The sequence below is a fragment of the Corvus moneduloides genome, chromosome 3 (assembly GCF_009650955.1).
Source record: "Corvus moneduloides isolate bCorMon1 chromosome 3, bCorMon1.pri, whole genome shotgun sequence".
Classification (NCBI taxonomy): domain Eukaryota; kingdom Metazoa; phylum Chordata; class Aves; order Passeriformes; family Corvidae; genus Corvus; species Corvus moneduloides.
The window spans coordinates 38,262,168-38,277,395 of NC_045478.1; the positions used below are offsets into that span (position 1 = coordinate 38,262,168).

Consider the following 15,228-nt stretch of genomic DNA (forward strand, 5'->3'; position numbering starts at 1 on the left):
CATTCAAATGGGGCTCTAAGTTAAAAAAATAAAAAAAGAAAACCCCACCAAATCTGCACCTCTAAGGATGCACTACTTTCTCACTGAGAAACATGTAAGAATAGCAACAATCCAGCAAAGTGCTTGTTAAATTCAAGTGAGGGCTTAGGTACCATGAGCTTCAGTGGAATTATGCAGAAGCTAAAGGCAAGGCTGAAGGCAAACGTGCTTCTGTGCTTCCCCAAACCAGGGCTTAAGTACTGTTCACTGAAGCATTTCAGTCACATGAATCACAGTCATTCAAAAGTTCAAGGCAGACCAAATCAGGGAAAGCATGGGCTGAACAGCATCGTCAGGCTGTCTGCACAAAAACTAGGTAATCACCAGCCCTGTGGATTTTTCCTGGGGTTTTTTAGGAGGTCTCTAAGTATAGAGTGAGCTGTTCTTGACTCTGTCTTGAAATGTGAATTACAACCTCATAAGGGCCACTAGCCCTCCATGATCATGGGTTGGCTTCAGCCTAACTTTGCATTTCAGTAATCTCTCAAACTTTGGGACTTGGGAGGGCAGTTTTCACATGATCTGCCCAATTTAAAAAATACAAGCACACAGAAAATCTCTTATTTGTTAAAACTATGATCTCCAAATCATTTATAAGCACCAAAAGTATAAATTGTCAGGCACCAGATACATAGGTAATTTTCAGGAACTGGAGCATTTGCCAGCATGAAAAAGGACATTATATAATTAGGATGTCCAAAGAGTAGCATTTATTTCTAAATAGCTTGGTTCTTCTGCAAGGTATTCTTTGATTCCTATGAAATTAGAGAAAATTGTACTTAACCATTCCCTGTTTTTCCTCTGTTGACAAAGTCCTGTGCATGCTGAAATCATCTGTATCCTTGAGTATCTTCCCATTCTTTTCAGGATGCAGATAAGCATGCCTCTCTTAAGAGCTTTAATAAAGTTAAGATGCACTTTTGCTTGTATTGTTATTTAACATCTCCAGGAGTGTACAGACAGAAGCAGTGTTGGTTTCACAGTTCTGAGCTTTAGCCTGTTGCTGTTGATAATGTGCCTTTGTTGTTGTTGGGGGCAGTTTTTGGAATTGTTTTATTTTGTTTTCTTTTTCTGTAAAACTCACCAGCTTCACCAAGTGGCCACCTAAGACAGTGAATGTCAGCTTTAAAATTCGTGTTTCCCTGATTGTGGTATTTCTGCTGAAATCCTGGTGCCCCTTGCTGGCAATGGCATTAGTAAGTAAAGATGAAACTGGCAGCAACCCCTTTTCTAAGTGAGGGGTTTGGATTTAGCATAACCTCCCTGTAAGAATGATATGTTTAAGACATAAGGATCTCTTCCAGGACACATAGGGAGGAGTCTTGTATATTAAAAAAGGAGAAAAAAAATATCGATGCAAACAGCAAGAAAAGCCTTAAATCAGTTGAAAGCTGTTTGGAGAGTCATTGGTCAAATACTGGGAGTACACCAGGAGAAAGAAAAAGGTCACCAGGCCAAACTCATCTCCATGTAATTACATTAAGTCTGTCAAACTAATCCCTGGCACAGCTTGACTGAAAATATATTTCTGGTTCTCCTTTATAAAGTGACTAGTGTATTCAAAAGGCAAGCACCTATTTCTCCACATGCTCAAGTACGTAAATATGTCTGTTTATGAGCAGCCCCTCATAAATTCTATAGCATTTGGCCTGTGTAAAATTAAACACCTGCCCAAGACTTTACTTTACTTACTTTACTTCTGCAAACACCTGGTGGATTAGCCCTTCTGAAATTTTTTGCACAGATAATTTTGTGCTCCTGAGAGTTGTGGCAGTAACAAATGTGGGGTCTGTGGAGATTACTGTGGTGGGAAGTTCAGCAGGTGCAGATGAGGTCAGAATTTGAATGTGACTGAGCTGAAGTAGAGATGTGATCTGTAGAAGTGAGTTCAGGAAGGCCAGGTAGAGAGCATCATGCTGAGCTGGGAATAATCTGCTGCACGAATGTACTATGGGAAGCAGCTTGCCTGATAGCATTTTTACAGGAAACAAAGCAGTGCTGAGAGAAAGCCAGACATCTCACAGGGCTGCACAAAGAGGATTGCGCCCTACAAAACATGGTGGGATTTGGTCCCACAGCTCAGCGGTGGTGGGGTCTTGGCTGAAGGAGTCTGCCACTTGGGATACAGCTGTTCAGGGTAAACTTCCTGGTGAGGGTGCAGGGAGGGGTTTAAAAACGTGGTCATGAAGGAGATTAATCAGGCTCTTTAACCTCAAGAGTAAACTGAAGCAGGACATGCTTGTAGCCTCCACATTTACAAGTCTGCTCCAAAAGGGAGGGAGCTAGCTGCTCCCTGTGCAGCCAGTATGGGCTCAAGCCACCCTGTAACCGTGGTGTTGGACTGCTGGGAAACTTCCCATAGGGAAGCAGCAGTTGTACTCCTATCCAGACAAGGAAATACCCTGAGTCACAGGGTATATCCTTAGGTATCCTGGGCTTGGGTAGGACTTGGCAAGGGCACTTTTGTAACAGGGAGCTACTCTGACAAAGGGATATTTTTCTTTAGTCCCATGGAAAGAAAAGTCATCTCAGGCAAAATAGTTCGGGCCTCTAAATTATTTAGAAACCCAATAAGCAAATCCATCAGCCCCAACATCTAACTCCTTTGCTCACGTGGAACTACCCTTTTCCTTACTGTTTCCTCAAATCCAGAATGGGAACAAGGAGTCAAAATGCTGAAAGTAAGGCCACCCTATTGAAGACAAGGCTTAATCTTACACATGGCAGCTGCCAAGGCTGTGGCTGCTGCCCGGGGCTTTCTAAATGCCAGTTTTCCCTCTGTTGTCTTTGCTGGCTGGATCCTTTTGCCCAGCTGGCAGCTTCTTGGCAATACAATAGTCTGCCTGCTTTCCCTGGACCCACAGGGAAATGCCTCACCACCTGACTGCTGAGGCCAGGCCATTCCTGCCTCTGCTCTGGACACGATCCACGTTGCCAGAGGTTCCTTCTCCACCACTTATAAGCACCCATTGCTGAGCACTTCCCAAAAGGCCTGTGGGATGTGGGGTGCAGCCTCTGCCAGCTCAGCCCCATTCTTGCAGAAAGATGCAAGGGGACATCTCTTTTGGGAGCAGGCAAATCAAGTATTTGTCTGTTGCAGAAGCTCATAACAAAGTTGCCTTTAAGGGTCACCCATGTTCTCCCAGGGGTCTGTCTGGGATCCTAAAAATGAAGGAGTTTTTGGTAGCACCAAAAGCATCACTCAGTCTCTGCGGTACTATCAAAAATACGCAGCGGTACCAAATCAGCAGCTCATCAAACACAATTTAAAATGTATAAGGGCAGCGTATTGCTCGTCCCCAGCATTGTCACTTGGTTACTACCGATGGAAACCCTGCTCCTTTACACTTCTGGCCAAATGCCATGGCTTCAGCCTGGCAGGGAACAGATGCACTGAGACCTTTAGTACCACACTTGCAGAATTATCCCTTTTTTCCTGCAAGACTTTCCAAGTTTGGATATCCTGGATGAATACCATGCTGACAGCTTCTAATTATGCTGCTGGTTGATTTACCAATTTATCCTCTTTTAAGAGCTAGAAGTCATGGAAGGCCAGGAAAGATCCCTTTCCTGAGCCCACATCTCAGATGAAGTGGCATCTCTTTGGCAGAGCCTTTCAGAGGAAGGGAGTAACACATATCCAGTTCTCCAGGATGGACAGCCCCTTTGTGGGCTCCCTGAGCCCTTGACTGTTTCCCGTTCCTCGAGACACCCTCTTTTTGCCTCTGGGTGTTTTTGCAGCTACCTGTGCTGTGGCAGCATCTCATCATTTTTGACTTTCAGTCCAAGGCCCAAATACACTATCTAGCTCCAGGTCCACCTCCTTTTTAAATCTATTTGGAAAGATTTTGGTTTATACTTATAGCATAAGCAGCAAAAAAAGGAGAGATATTTATAGAACTACACATTTATTTACTTTGAGATTAACTTATTCCTCCCCACAAGCTAAATTAGATAGATATTCCTATTAAGGTATTAGTGGTTCTGGTTTACATTTTTTGTTTCTTTTTATAATCAAGCAGGCCAGGCTACCTGCTACCCCAGGGAGCACTTGCTACCTGCCTTGCTGTTCTGCTCTTTTCTCCTTTTTTTTCTTATTTTTTAATACCATTACATTGCAAATACTCATATAAATACCCATTTCAAACTAGGATAAGAGCATACAAATGGGGTCCTGCATAGGAAAATGCTCCTGAGCTGTGTCCCATGGGCTGGACCCTGTGCTGCTCCTGTCTTCCAGTGTCTTTCCTGTAGGAGATTAATTTGAAGCCAAGCATATAAACTGAAAAGTACCATTCAGAAAGATTTATGATCCTGTTTCATTAGGGATGCATATGTGGAATTATTCCCTGCCTGAAAGCACTGACTCAGAGCTCACATGTAAATTGCCAAGATAATTCCACTATTCCATGTTTCACAGAATTGAATGTTCTGTGCCTTGCTTCAAGTGTTTTGTGGATGAAAATCTTTCAATTTTCTCCTAGAGAGAGTTTTGTAGACTGTTGAGCTATAAGCATGTTGTCCTGACTTGCAAACACACAATGATTGCTAGTCAAATTAATAACTTAATTTTAAACTGGACAGCTTCCCATCAACACCACTCTGTTCTTGCAGTAATGCTTTGGAGTAGTAGCATTTCCCATATATGTGAAGCTCTGCATGAAGGGAAATACTTGGAACTTAGCAAAGCTGTATCCATGTGGTGTCTTAGCTTCATATCCCAAAATATCCAAAGATGCAAAACCTAAGTTGGCTGCCAAGCAAAACCTTGTCATGAGTGTTGGTGATCATAATACACACGCATGATTCACGTGTTTACACAGCAGATAATTTTGATCCATTTACAATGGCACTTCATTAAGGGATGTTAAAGCAAAGTGCTTTTTGAACTGCTGAAATAGGTTAGTAGTTAGCATCCAGTTTGGAAATTGAGTGAGGTCTGGAACAGGTTACAAGCAGGCACACATATGTTTTCTTTATTGGATGTTTTGCAACTGATTCTGCCAAACTTGTTAGGGTCAGAACAGACTGACCAGAGTGAAGTGGCCCAGCTGGGTACACGTGTGCACCCAGCTCTCTGATGCAACTTGCTGTGTTAGCTGTCACTGCTCAGGTGGTTTTCCATACAATTCATGTTCCCCTGAGTTGTGACAGTCAAATATCCACCTTTCTCTTCCTGGTGAGACTAATGCCTTTTTAGCTCTCCTATTTCATAGGCCAGCATAAAGCAGGCAAGTGGTCTCACAAAGCTGTAAATATTTGATAAAACTGCTTTGCATGGTGTGAGTGTGAACTTCACAGTGTGGAGACAGCTAAAAACCCAAGTATGCTGTGCATTATCTTCTTGAATTAAGAGCCCAGGTTATCACTAGTTTTGTTCACTGGACTGAAAAAAAGATCTGAAATTCCTGAATAATTGGACAAATTATACATTTGGGGCTGGTATGAATAGAACACTCACCTGAGTTACAATTGCACTTTCCTGCTGTATGTGTATATGAGCCTTTCTCTGGGCTGCATTTCACCCAGCAGCTGTTTGCTGAGCCTTAGGAGAGCTTTCAGGGATATTAAAATACACAGTGTTCCTCTGAAAAACAGCAATCATCTTGTCCACATTGGAATTCCTCCCATGGGTCCTCGAAAAACTCACTTGGACAAGGAAGGGCTGGAGGAGGTCTCATTAGCTCTTTGAGCCTTTTGTTATTAAGGAGTCTCTGGTCTCCTTTTTTGAATATTTTCCAGTTGTCAGGTAACATATGGACACAGAAGAAAAATCCTCCTCTTACAGAGGAGAACAAAACAAACAAACAAAGTGAGTAAAAAATAGTAATAAACTCTTATTATAGTATGAGAAATAGTAGTTATCTAAGATCCTTACAACTTGTGCTTGAGGAAGACTTTCCTTGATAGGACTGTGCTGCCTGGCTGAGCCTCAGTGGGATCTGAGGGGTCCAAAATGCTGTTTGGGCATAAGGGCAGCCAGTCCTAGCTGCTCCTTCTTGTGGAGACATTTGGAACAAGAAAGCAGGGAAATTTCTACACAGATTTTTTATTATTATTAAATAATAATTAATAAATAATATAAAACAAGCTCTGCATTTAACCTCTTAGTTAAGTTGGTCTCTGTCCTGAAGAGTTTGAAGCAAACACAGTTTCTCTTCTCCCTAGTAGCTGCAGAAGTGTCTGTGAAAGACACACAAAATGGAGAAATCTTGCATTAACTGCAATTGTGTCAAATATGCTCTGGAACCTTCTCATATTAAATGGAAATTGGCACTTCTAAGTGACTTAGCGTAGTCCAGTTGTCTCTTTGAAAAGGCTACAGTATTTAGTGTCGAAATACCAGTTTTCAGTCACTGTCGGTTTTAGCCTCTGACTTATGATTAAACATATATACTAAGCTTCTAAAAATAAATACATATCATACAAAAGTAAAGCTTTTTTGTTTCTCAAGTATTTGATAATAGAAGAACTGTTTGCAAACACTTCACAAAAAAAAAACACGCACAAAAAGAAGAAAGGAGAAAATTTATCATATTTCATAGAGAAGGAAAAAACACATAAAGAAAAGTAGATACACTAGAGACTTAAGCACAGCTTGCTTTGAGGCAAGTTTGATGTGTGGGTGGGTGATAAATATACTGGGATTTACTGGTGGAGGTACTTGTAACTGTTTTCACTTGCTGTCAAAAAGCACAGCGTGGATGTTTGGAAACTTACAATCCTGCAGTTCCTGTTAACTGTTCCTGTTAATAACTGCTAGCAGAGAACTCTGCCAATGCTGATGAAGAGTAGCCAGAAGAACAAATGAGAACATCCTGGCCAAGCCCCAGGGACATCCAAGTTCAGGGAGGGAGATGAGCTTGAGGCTCATGCTAAGGCGCAACTTAGCATTACCAGGAAAGCTTAAATCTAGAGTATGGGCAGGTCCAGACACCAGGGCCAGCAGAGAAGTAAGGACTTGGCCCAGTCACAACAGTATATTGGAAGAAAAAATCCTGCCAATTTTCTTGAGTCCCTGCTAATCCACTGTACATGTTCTGGGGTTTTGTTCATATCCCTTAGGCACTGTGATGCCCACTGGAGCCAGTAGAGGTCTGGGAACTGCTGAGAATGTAAGTGAATTTTTAATATATAATCAGATAGGGAAGAAAACATTACTTAAATGTCTTCCACTCTGTATTAAAACATTTAACTTTTCTTAAGCCCGTTTTCTTTACTCTTTGGCTGCTGAGGAAGTTTTCTAAGGTTAAATCCTATTATCCTGGCTCCTTTATAATTTGGGGAATTCAGAAGGTGTGTCTAGATCCAAGTGCAGGCTCTTCCCCAAGCTATTCATGTGCAAAAGAGCTTTTGCATTTGTATATGAGATCCAGGCTGTCACACTTTAAATGATCCTGCAGCTTTTCCTCATGGACAGAGTGAGCTGGCAGTCATCACCATCTGCTGGCCACACTCAACACCATTCAGTAAGGCTTGTGACCAGGGGACAAGTATCTCACTGCTCCTTTCTGTATTCACTCTGGCTGTCCCTTGCCAGCGATTCTGCCTGGGCATCTGAGGAGGACTGGAAAAAAAAGGGATTGAAAGGGTGGTTCCAGAGCAGCCAGATTCAAATGATGGGGAGAACCCAGAGAGTCTGCAGCCTTAACTAAAGCAGTTTCCCACAAGTGAATGTCATTGAGTTACATCCATCTCCCATGCTTCACCAGTGCTCCAGGTGTGACCAGCTCCTGTGTCACTGATCAGCCCGATACAGGAACATTCCCTAATACATAACAGGCATGTTCCTTAAAATGCTCATGGCTCTCCCTGCTGTGCAGCTGTGCCCTGGGACCTCCAGATGCACCACTGCCAGAAGCAAGCAGTAAAGCTGTTACCACACAGGCTTTGGAGCTTGAACTTAGAATGGAAAATTTAAAATGCAGAGGCCAGCATTTATCTCCTCTGGTGGTTTAACTTTTACAGCACAGCTTAATTTGATCTTCTCTTTTTCACATATAGCACATTCTAGTCAGCCATTTAATAAGAAATTCACCTAATGTTAAGAGCCACAGTAAAATAGTCCTTATTTACTGATAGATTTATAGCCCAGGAGCTTGCAGACAGCACTGTGTGAGCTGTGTGATGATTTTAATGGGTGAGCGGCATTTTCATGGATAAAGTTTCCATTATTTCATAACCAAGCTATTGCTTTCTAACCGGGCACGCAATGGGCATTATTCAAGAGGTGGAGGGGAAAAGATATCTTTCTTTCAGAAATTATATTTTGGATGCATGTAATAGCTCTCTTCTCTATGTGTTTAATTCATGATACTGATGATACCATGGTTTATTTTCAGAAAAATGTTTTTTCTCTGGAACTGTCTTATAAAATAATGTTTTTTAAATCTTGTATTCAGCAGGAAAGCATGGGGGGTTTTTTTGTTTGTTTGTTTCGGTATTTTAGGCATTAAAAAATTAATTCAACAACAAATATCTTGATGGCACTTTTAATGTAACAACCTTTAAACAATTTCACTATCCAGTACAGCAGTACCAACACTGATCTAATTTTGGGCCATTTTAGATAGTGTACTTTTAAGCTGTTCCATGAGGCATGAAATCCTGCATGTGTAGTTCAAACTGTGTGCAGTACAAGGCTGAGTGATTCTGCGTGATCATGGAAATATTCTGAAAATCAACCAGTCTGAATTTTCACTTATGCTAGACTGGTTTTTGGCAGCTAGAAGGTGGGGGGGAGGGGGGAGGGGAGGAATAAAAGGATGTTACAGGGCTGAAAGGAGCTTGAAGTGTACAATGCATGTAAAAGTAGACCTTGGGCAGCAATTACCAGCCAGATGATGGCAAGAAAATCATCAACAGGTTATGTCTACTGATAATTGCCACATCCTGGCCATCTAGCCATGCCTAAAATCGTGGAGTTGAATTACCAAAAATTCCTTGATGGTTCCTTGCATTCCTGCACTGAAGTGTCAATGCACAGAGATCTAGGTAGTCATTGGAGAGATCTAGGTAGTGAGTGCCTCTTGTGCAATCACCACTGCCTTCAGAAATGTCCCTGGATAACTGACTATTAATAGGTCTCAAAAATGGTGTCTCTTTACCTAATACCGTCAGTACCTCAAAATTTGTATTCAATTTCTATTACAAACCTGTCAGATGTGCTAAAAAATAGTGCCCCAAATTGCTGATTTTTGTCAGCTTATTTAGGCATAAATTTCCCTTGAAGCCATTTTCCAGGACGCTTTTGATCCTTCGTCATCAGTTTGGGCAGATGTGTTGATGCATTGCCTACTTCCAGTTACCCTCCAGTTTTTGTGCCAGCGTTTATCCCTGGTTGCATTATCCTTTGCACTGAATTCACACGTGGATGTAGCCAGCACCTTTGGAAAGAACCAGAATGCCTCTGATTGTGTAGAGATCTCTACACCTTCACCTGTAGACCCTTTTTCTAAATCAATGTCATCCAGGCAAAGAAAAATGCTTCATATGACTCAAAGAAACCTTGCATTTTTCTGACATTTTGTGTTCCCAACATAACCTAGCTAAGGAGAAAACCATGACTTATGGTTTGATGGGGGATCAGATGTGAGGTCTCTTCTCTTAGTGGTACCTGCAAACTCTGTTAATGTCCCCAGAAGTGAGATATATTTAACATCAGCTTTTTTTTTTTTTTTAAATGGCTGTTACTCCAATTACTAGAAAGTCTTGCTGTTGTGTATACTGCTTCTGGGACTACACAAAGGAAAGGGCCTGGCTTTGGTTGAAGGATAAATCCTGCTGGTGAACTTCAGCTGGACCCTCTGGTTCTTCTGTTCTTGAGGTTTCGCAACGCATCGTTTTTCCAGGACGTTCAGATAGACAGCAGGGAACTCAGTTCTGATTTTCTTCAGCCTTCCGAGAATTCTGAGTTTGGTGAGACTTTCGAGCACCCCAGTATTCCTTAAACGTTTTGGTTGTTTTTCAATTTCCCCTAGTTCTATGATGCCTGGTCACTGTTTGCAGGCAAGCAGCAGCACCACTCATCCCCCCAGGGGGAGGGAACCAGTCCTGACAGCCCAGCCATGGTAAGAGGAGACACAACTAGCATGTTGTCTGAAAACTGCTCATCCAGTTTCTCTCTTGTTCTTTGCAACCTAGTCAGGGAATATGCAGGATACCACAAAGAAGCACTCAGGAACAGAGTAAACATTGAGTAAGGGAATATTGCTGGAACGCTTCAGAGCTGCTGTAGTTGTGTAGATGATGTGCTAATGCCCTTCATTTCTAGCCAATGCTTTCTCTTGAAGCACAAGGAGATGTTTCTCTTGATGTGATCTCTCCAATGGCCTGAGCATACCACCTCTCTTGGACTTAACAGGCTAAGAGACTCAAGTGAGGCAGTCAACTGCTTTCCTTCAGTCTAGGAGCCAGGACCAAACAGAAACCTGTACAGAAGGCATATGGAAGCTGGAGGGAAAGCATGTTGCCCCTGTCATGAGCTAATGACAGTGAGACAGGAGGGGAGAGAAGTTTCCCACTAACAGGCAGAGCCTCTGAGCTCCCATTTTTAGCCCAGTGCATGTTCCCACAGCCTCACACAGGAGTGTGGGGAGAGGATCCCTTGTTCCCTGTCCCAGCAGTGAATAGCTAAACCAGCAACCACCATTAGACAGCTTGCTTCACGGATGCTTGCTTTGTTCTAGCTGCATGTTCCTTAAAATGAATTATTAAAGACTGTCCAGAAAATTTTTACATGTTTTTCTGATTTAAGGGCATCAAATTCAGCCACTGTAGCTTAGGTAGTACTGGTTTTGCTATTTCCCTCAATTCCCAGCAGAAATTAGGCAGAGGATCTGGGATTCAGATGTTTGAGATTAATGGGACTGCTCAGGTACCGAAGCAGTGACAAAATAGAAAGTTATTCCTAGTAGAAAATGTAATTAGTGCCTTTCAGATCTTCAGTTTGACAGTAGCACTAACATCAATTATTCTCTGTTGAGAATATTCCATTTTAACAAGGTTCACTGTAATATCATCCTTTCTCAGTAGTAATCGGAAGAAAGAAGGCCTTTTCAAATCATTGTCTTGCTACCTCGAGATTTTTAACATTTAAGCCTCCCACTTATCAGCTGATGCCTTGCATTGACTTCAGCACCTTAACAATTCCAATACTCTCAAGCGTCTGGAAATGAACTCTTTTTTTTTTCCTCCCTGTTTTTTTTTTTCTGGGAAGAGTCTGCAGAGAAAATCAACAATGTTTCCAAGCTAAAAGATATTGTCGAAAGTAATGTTAAAATCCTCAGTGTGGAGGAAATATGTCAAAATAATCTGGCAAAGCTATGAGTCTGGGTCTCAGGGTGAAAAGGTAGTGCTACTGTGTTGGTTTCAGCTTCATCAGGAAACTTTGTCAGCTCTGGGTCTCAACTCTGTTCCTGCAGGTCACAGCAGTTCTTCCAAGCAGAGCATGCCATCCGCAGCTTCTTCCAAAGGTATTAAATTATCAAACTCTGAATTCCTCAGGTGCAAAATACGCTTTTTTAAGAGTGGTGTTGCTGCCCTAGTGCATGCATCTTGGGGAGTTTGGCAGAGCCTGGTGCAGTTTGTACCGTTTGGTTTTCTCAGGCCAAGGACATCCTTCCTCCAAGCCAGCATTCCTGATGAAACCTCACAGCCCTATACAGAAGTCACACTTAGTTTCTAACCCTGGTGTTGCCTCTACCATTTCACCATCTATAATCCAAAAATCGCATCTCCAATTTAGCATCATGTGTTTGAGACTGTTGAAACATGCTTAAGGAGATTTAAATGCACAGCTGCGTGACTCAATCCCCTAGATAGGTTTTATAATCAGCCTTTATGCATAGCTCCAAGTTATTTTGAATAGAGGACTGCTGAAAATAACCAGAAAAAAAATTAAAGAAATTTTAAATGATCTCTTTTCCCACACCTCCAGATTGAGATACTCTGTGGTTAAACATCTCTGAATAAAGCTGTTCTAAATTAAATACTGGCTTTGGTGGTATAGAAGATGAAGCTGGCAATAAAAAATACATAATATCCCATCAAGATGTTGAAGTCTTAATCCAGAACACAGTGGGACTGGTGTGAGCTGCTGTCAGCACACCTGGCCACAGTAGCTGTTTCACGGAGTGCTGTACCCTGAGATGGCCCCTTTCTGCCTACCTCGATTTGCTGTTCAGATTTGCAGGGCAGATTTCCAGCTCCTTGCCCAAGTGACATCTTGGGAGGTGGTGGGACAAAATTAAATCACTGTTGTGACACAAAGAGTAGTGAGGGCATGATGAAACCAGTGAAGGGTCTGGAGCAAAAGGGTCTTATGAAGAGCACTTGAGGGAGTTGGGGGTGTTTAGCCTGGAGAAAAGGAGGCTCAGGGGAGACCTTATCGCTCTCTACAATTGCCTGAAAGGAGGGGAATGTTGGTCTTTTCTCCCGAGTAATAAGCTAGAGAACAAGAGGTAGATGCCTCCCATTTCATCAAGGGAGGTTTAGATTGGATACTGGGTACAATTTCTTCCCTGAAAGGGTTGTCAAGCATTCGAATAGGCTGCCCAGGGAAATTGTGGAATTGCTGTCCCTTGAAGTGCTTGAAAGCCATGTAGATGTGGCACTTAGGGACATGGTTGAGTGTTGGACTTGGCAGTTCTGGGTTGATAGTTGAAATGGATGAGCTTAAAGGGCTTTTCCAGCTAAACCATTCTGTGATTCTATGACTGCCACAGCTGGACAACATCCAGCTTCAGCCCATGGGGCCTCCAGAAGGGTTACAAAGTTGGGTGTTCTTTAAGGGCTCTCAGAAAGCTTTGGGTTCAGCAGGGAAGTGGTTCTGCCTCTGGAAAAGCAGAGGGACTCCTGCAGAGATGTTTGCACCTGGCTGCTGTAGTATGGAGGCAGTCCAGTTGTCATAGGGACTTAGATGAAAATGAAAAGGCATATTTGAATCCAGTTGTGCTGAATACTTTAACTTGATTATTTGAAACATTTATAATGATTCTACTGAAACCCTCATTTTCATTGATGGGGTTGTTTTTGCAAACCATTAACAATTACAGGTCACCTTTGAAATGGAAACATCTTAGAATTTGTTGCAAAAACTTTTTAAAAGTAATTTATGTCTTGTTTACTCTGTCATCAGATCATTTCATGTGCTAATGCACTGGGAATGTCAAGCTGTGCTGATAAGAACAGTTTTCCTTCTATTTGTTGTTACTCCTATGTAAATATAATTAAGGCAAAAAGTGTCTTGGGGGGGTGCCTGATCACATGCATTAAGTCAGCTCCCTTTTTGCCTCCTAAGGCAAACACACCCAGAACTGCAAGGTCTCTGGGAAAGACCCAGGGCTTAGGGTAGGACCTTGCCTACTTGCCCCTGAGCCTTCATCTGTGCTGGTTCTATGCAGGAAATCGTGGAGGGTGATTCGCAAGGAACTAAATACATGTCTCATCTTCAGCATGGCAACAGATCCAGCAACTGCCTCTGGAAGTACTGTCACATTTCATGTTAGGTTTGTGCTGAAGGCGTTCTGAATTTAGGTTTGTATTGCAGAAAGACTCCAGCAAACACAGAGTCTTGGGAAAAGTGAGAGTGGGAGATTTGGGAGTGATTATTCCAAAATTAGTGTGAAAATTGAAGTCTTTCCACTATCTGCCAAGAGTTTTGTGTTAGACTTGTGAAAGAAGGTCATGGAATGGTATCAGGAGCACGTCTGCGTCTCAGAACCGGAGCCAACATGACAGGAAAGCTTCCATGTAGCAGAGGGGAGAGTACACAAGGGCACACTGAAGACATCCAAGATGCAGGGGAGGACAGTCTTTGAACACAACTCTATCTTAAGGGTAAATTTTGAAATTTTCTAATTATTCTCTAAAGCACCACAGGGAACATGCAGTATTCAGTGTGGCTCTGGCTGGGCATGAGGCATCCGAAAGATAACTTCATCCATCTGCTGGAGCCTTCAGTGTGTCAGAAACCAGGCACGCAAGAGGGTGGCTTGATCCCAGACTACCTAGCAAACAGTCATTCGAGATACTCTCACCATACAGACAGTGATTTAGGCAGTGGTCCATGCATGCAGATGACCCCTACAAACCAGACTGGTTTTGATTAAGTACCCAAGAGTGGTTTCAGATACCTTTTCAGATAAGGAGCCTAGTATGACTCGGTCAAACCACTCCATCATGACACCGTGTAATTTGAAGCATATAATTTGACACTATGTAATCCATCAGAGTTCATCTGTCTCAACTAAAAGTGACTTTTGTGCATGGATATATGAAACCCTAATGCTGTCCCATTTTCCAGTTCCTATAAATTAAATGTGTTCAGTAGAAGACTGAGAATATATAAGCGAAAAGATCAACTCTCTGCCCTTTTACACTGGCAAAAGGTTGTAGAAGACTACAATTAAAAGGTAGTCGTAACTTGTGCCACAGAAGAACCTCGGGTGAACACAATTAGAAAAAGAGAAATAATGGTACATTGCCTCTGTATGATGGAACTGCAGATGGACAGTGAAGTGTCAATAACTTGAAGTGAGAGTGGCTGCTGTTGTTGCTATTTTTTTTCCAAGCTACTCCAACATCCTGTGCCAAATAATTTCAACAGCTTCCAGCTATGAGGAAATACATAGGCAAAATTTACTGCTGTAAGCATATATTCAAGAGGAGGATGGAGTAATTCTCTGTGCTAATCACTGTTCTGTCAGCACGCTGTTGAGTTGTGAGTGTTCACTGGATGATGTACATAGTGTCTGAAAAAAACATTGTTTTTCTGTTTCTGTTTACGTGGCTTTTTTTTATACTAGTTTCACCATCTTAGCAAAATATCAGATACAGTTGCCTTACATTGGTTTCAGCAGAGAAATCAACTGGAATACCCTGTTAATATAATAATGCTCACAAAGATGCAGGGATGAAGATAAGACAAACCATAGTAAGACTGGTAGTATAGCAGTATCATTAACCTTTTTTTCTTTCCCGCACTAAATTTTCCACAGACAAGAACGTTAGTAATTTTAACTTTGATTGAGAACTGCTATTATCCACTCACAGCATGTGGGAGCAAACAGGCACTTGGGTAAATCACAAAAAAGAAAACCACTTAACATGCTTCTTCCCTCAAAAACACCTTTTTGTGAAGGTACAAGGCTGAGTGCTGTAGTGAGAGCATGTGTGAAGACAGAAGCA

The 15,228-nt window shown here is 42.1% G+C and overlaps 1 protein-coding gene across 2 annotated transcripts in view; it reads left to right on the forward strand.

Moving 5' to 3' along the window:
- HTR1E (5-hydroxytryptamine receptor 1E) overlaps window positions 1-15,228 on the forward strand; it is a 32,660-nt gene that overhangs the window by 1,672 nt on the left and 15,760 nt on the right. The window lies entirely within an intron of this gene.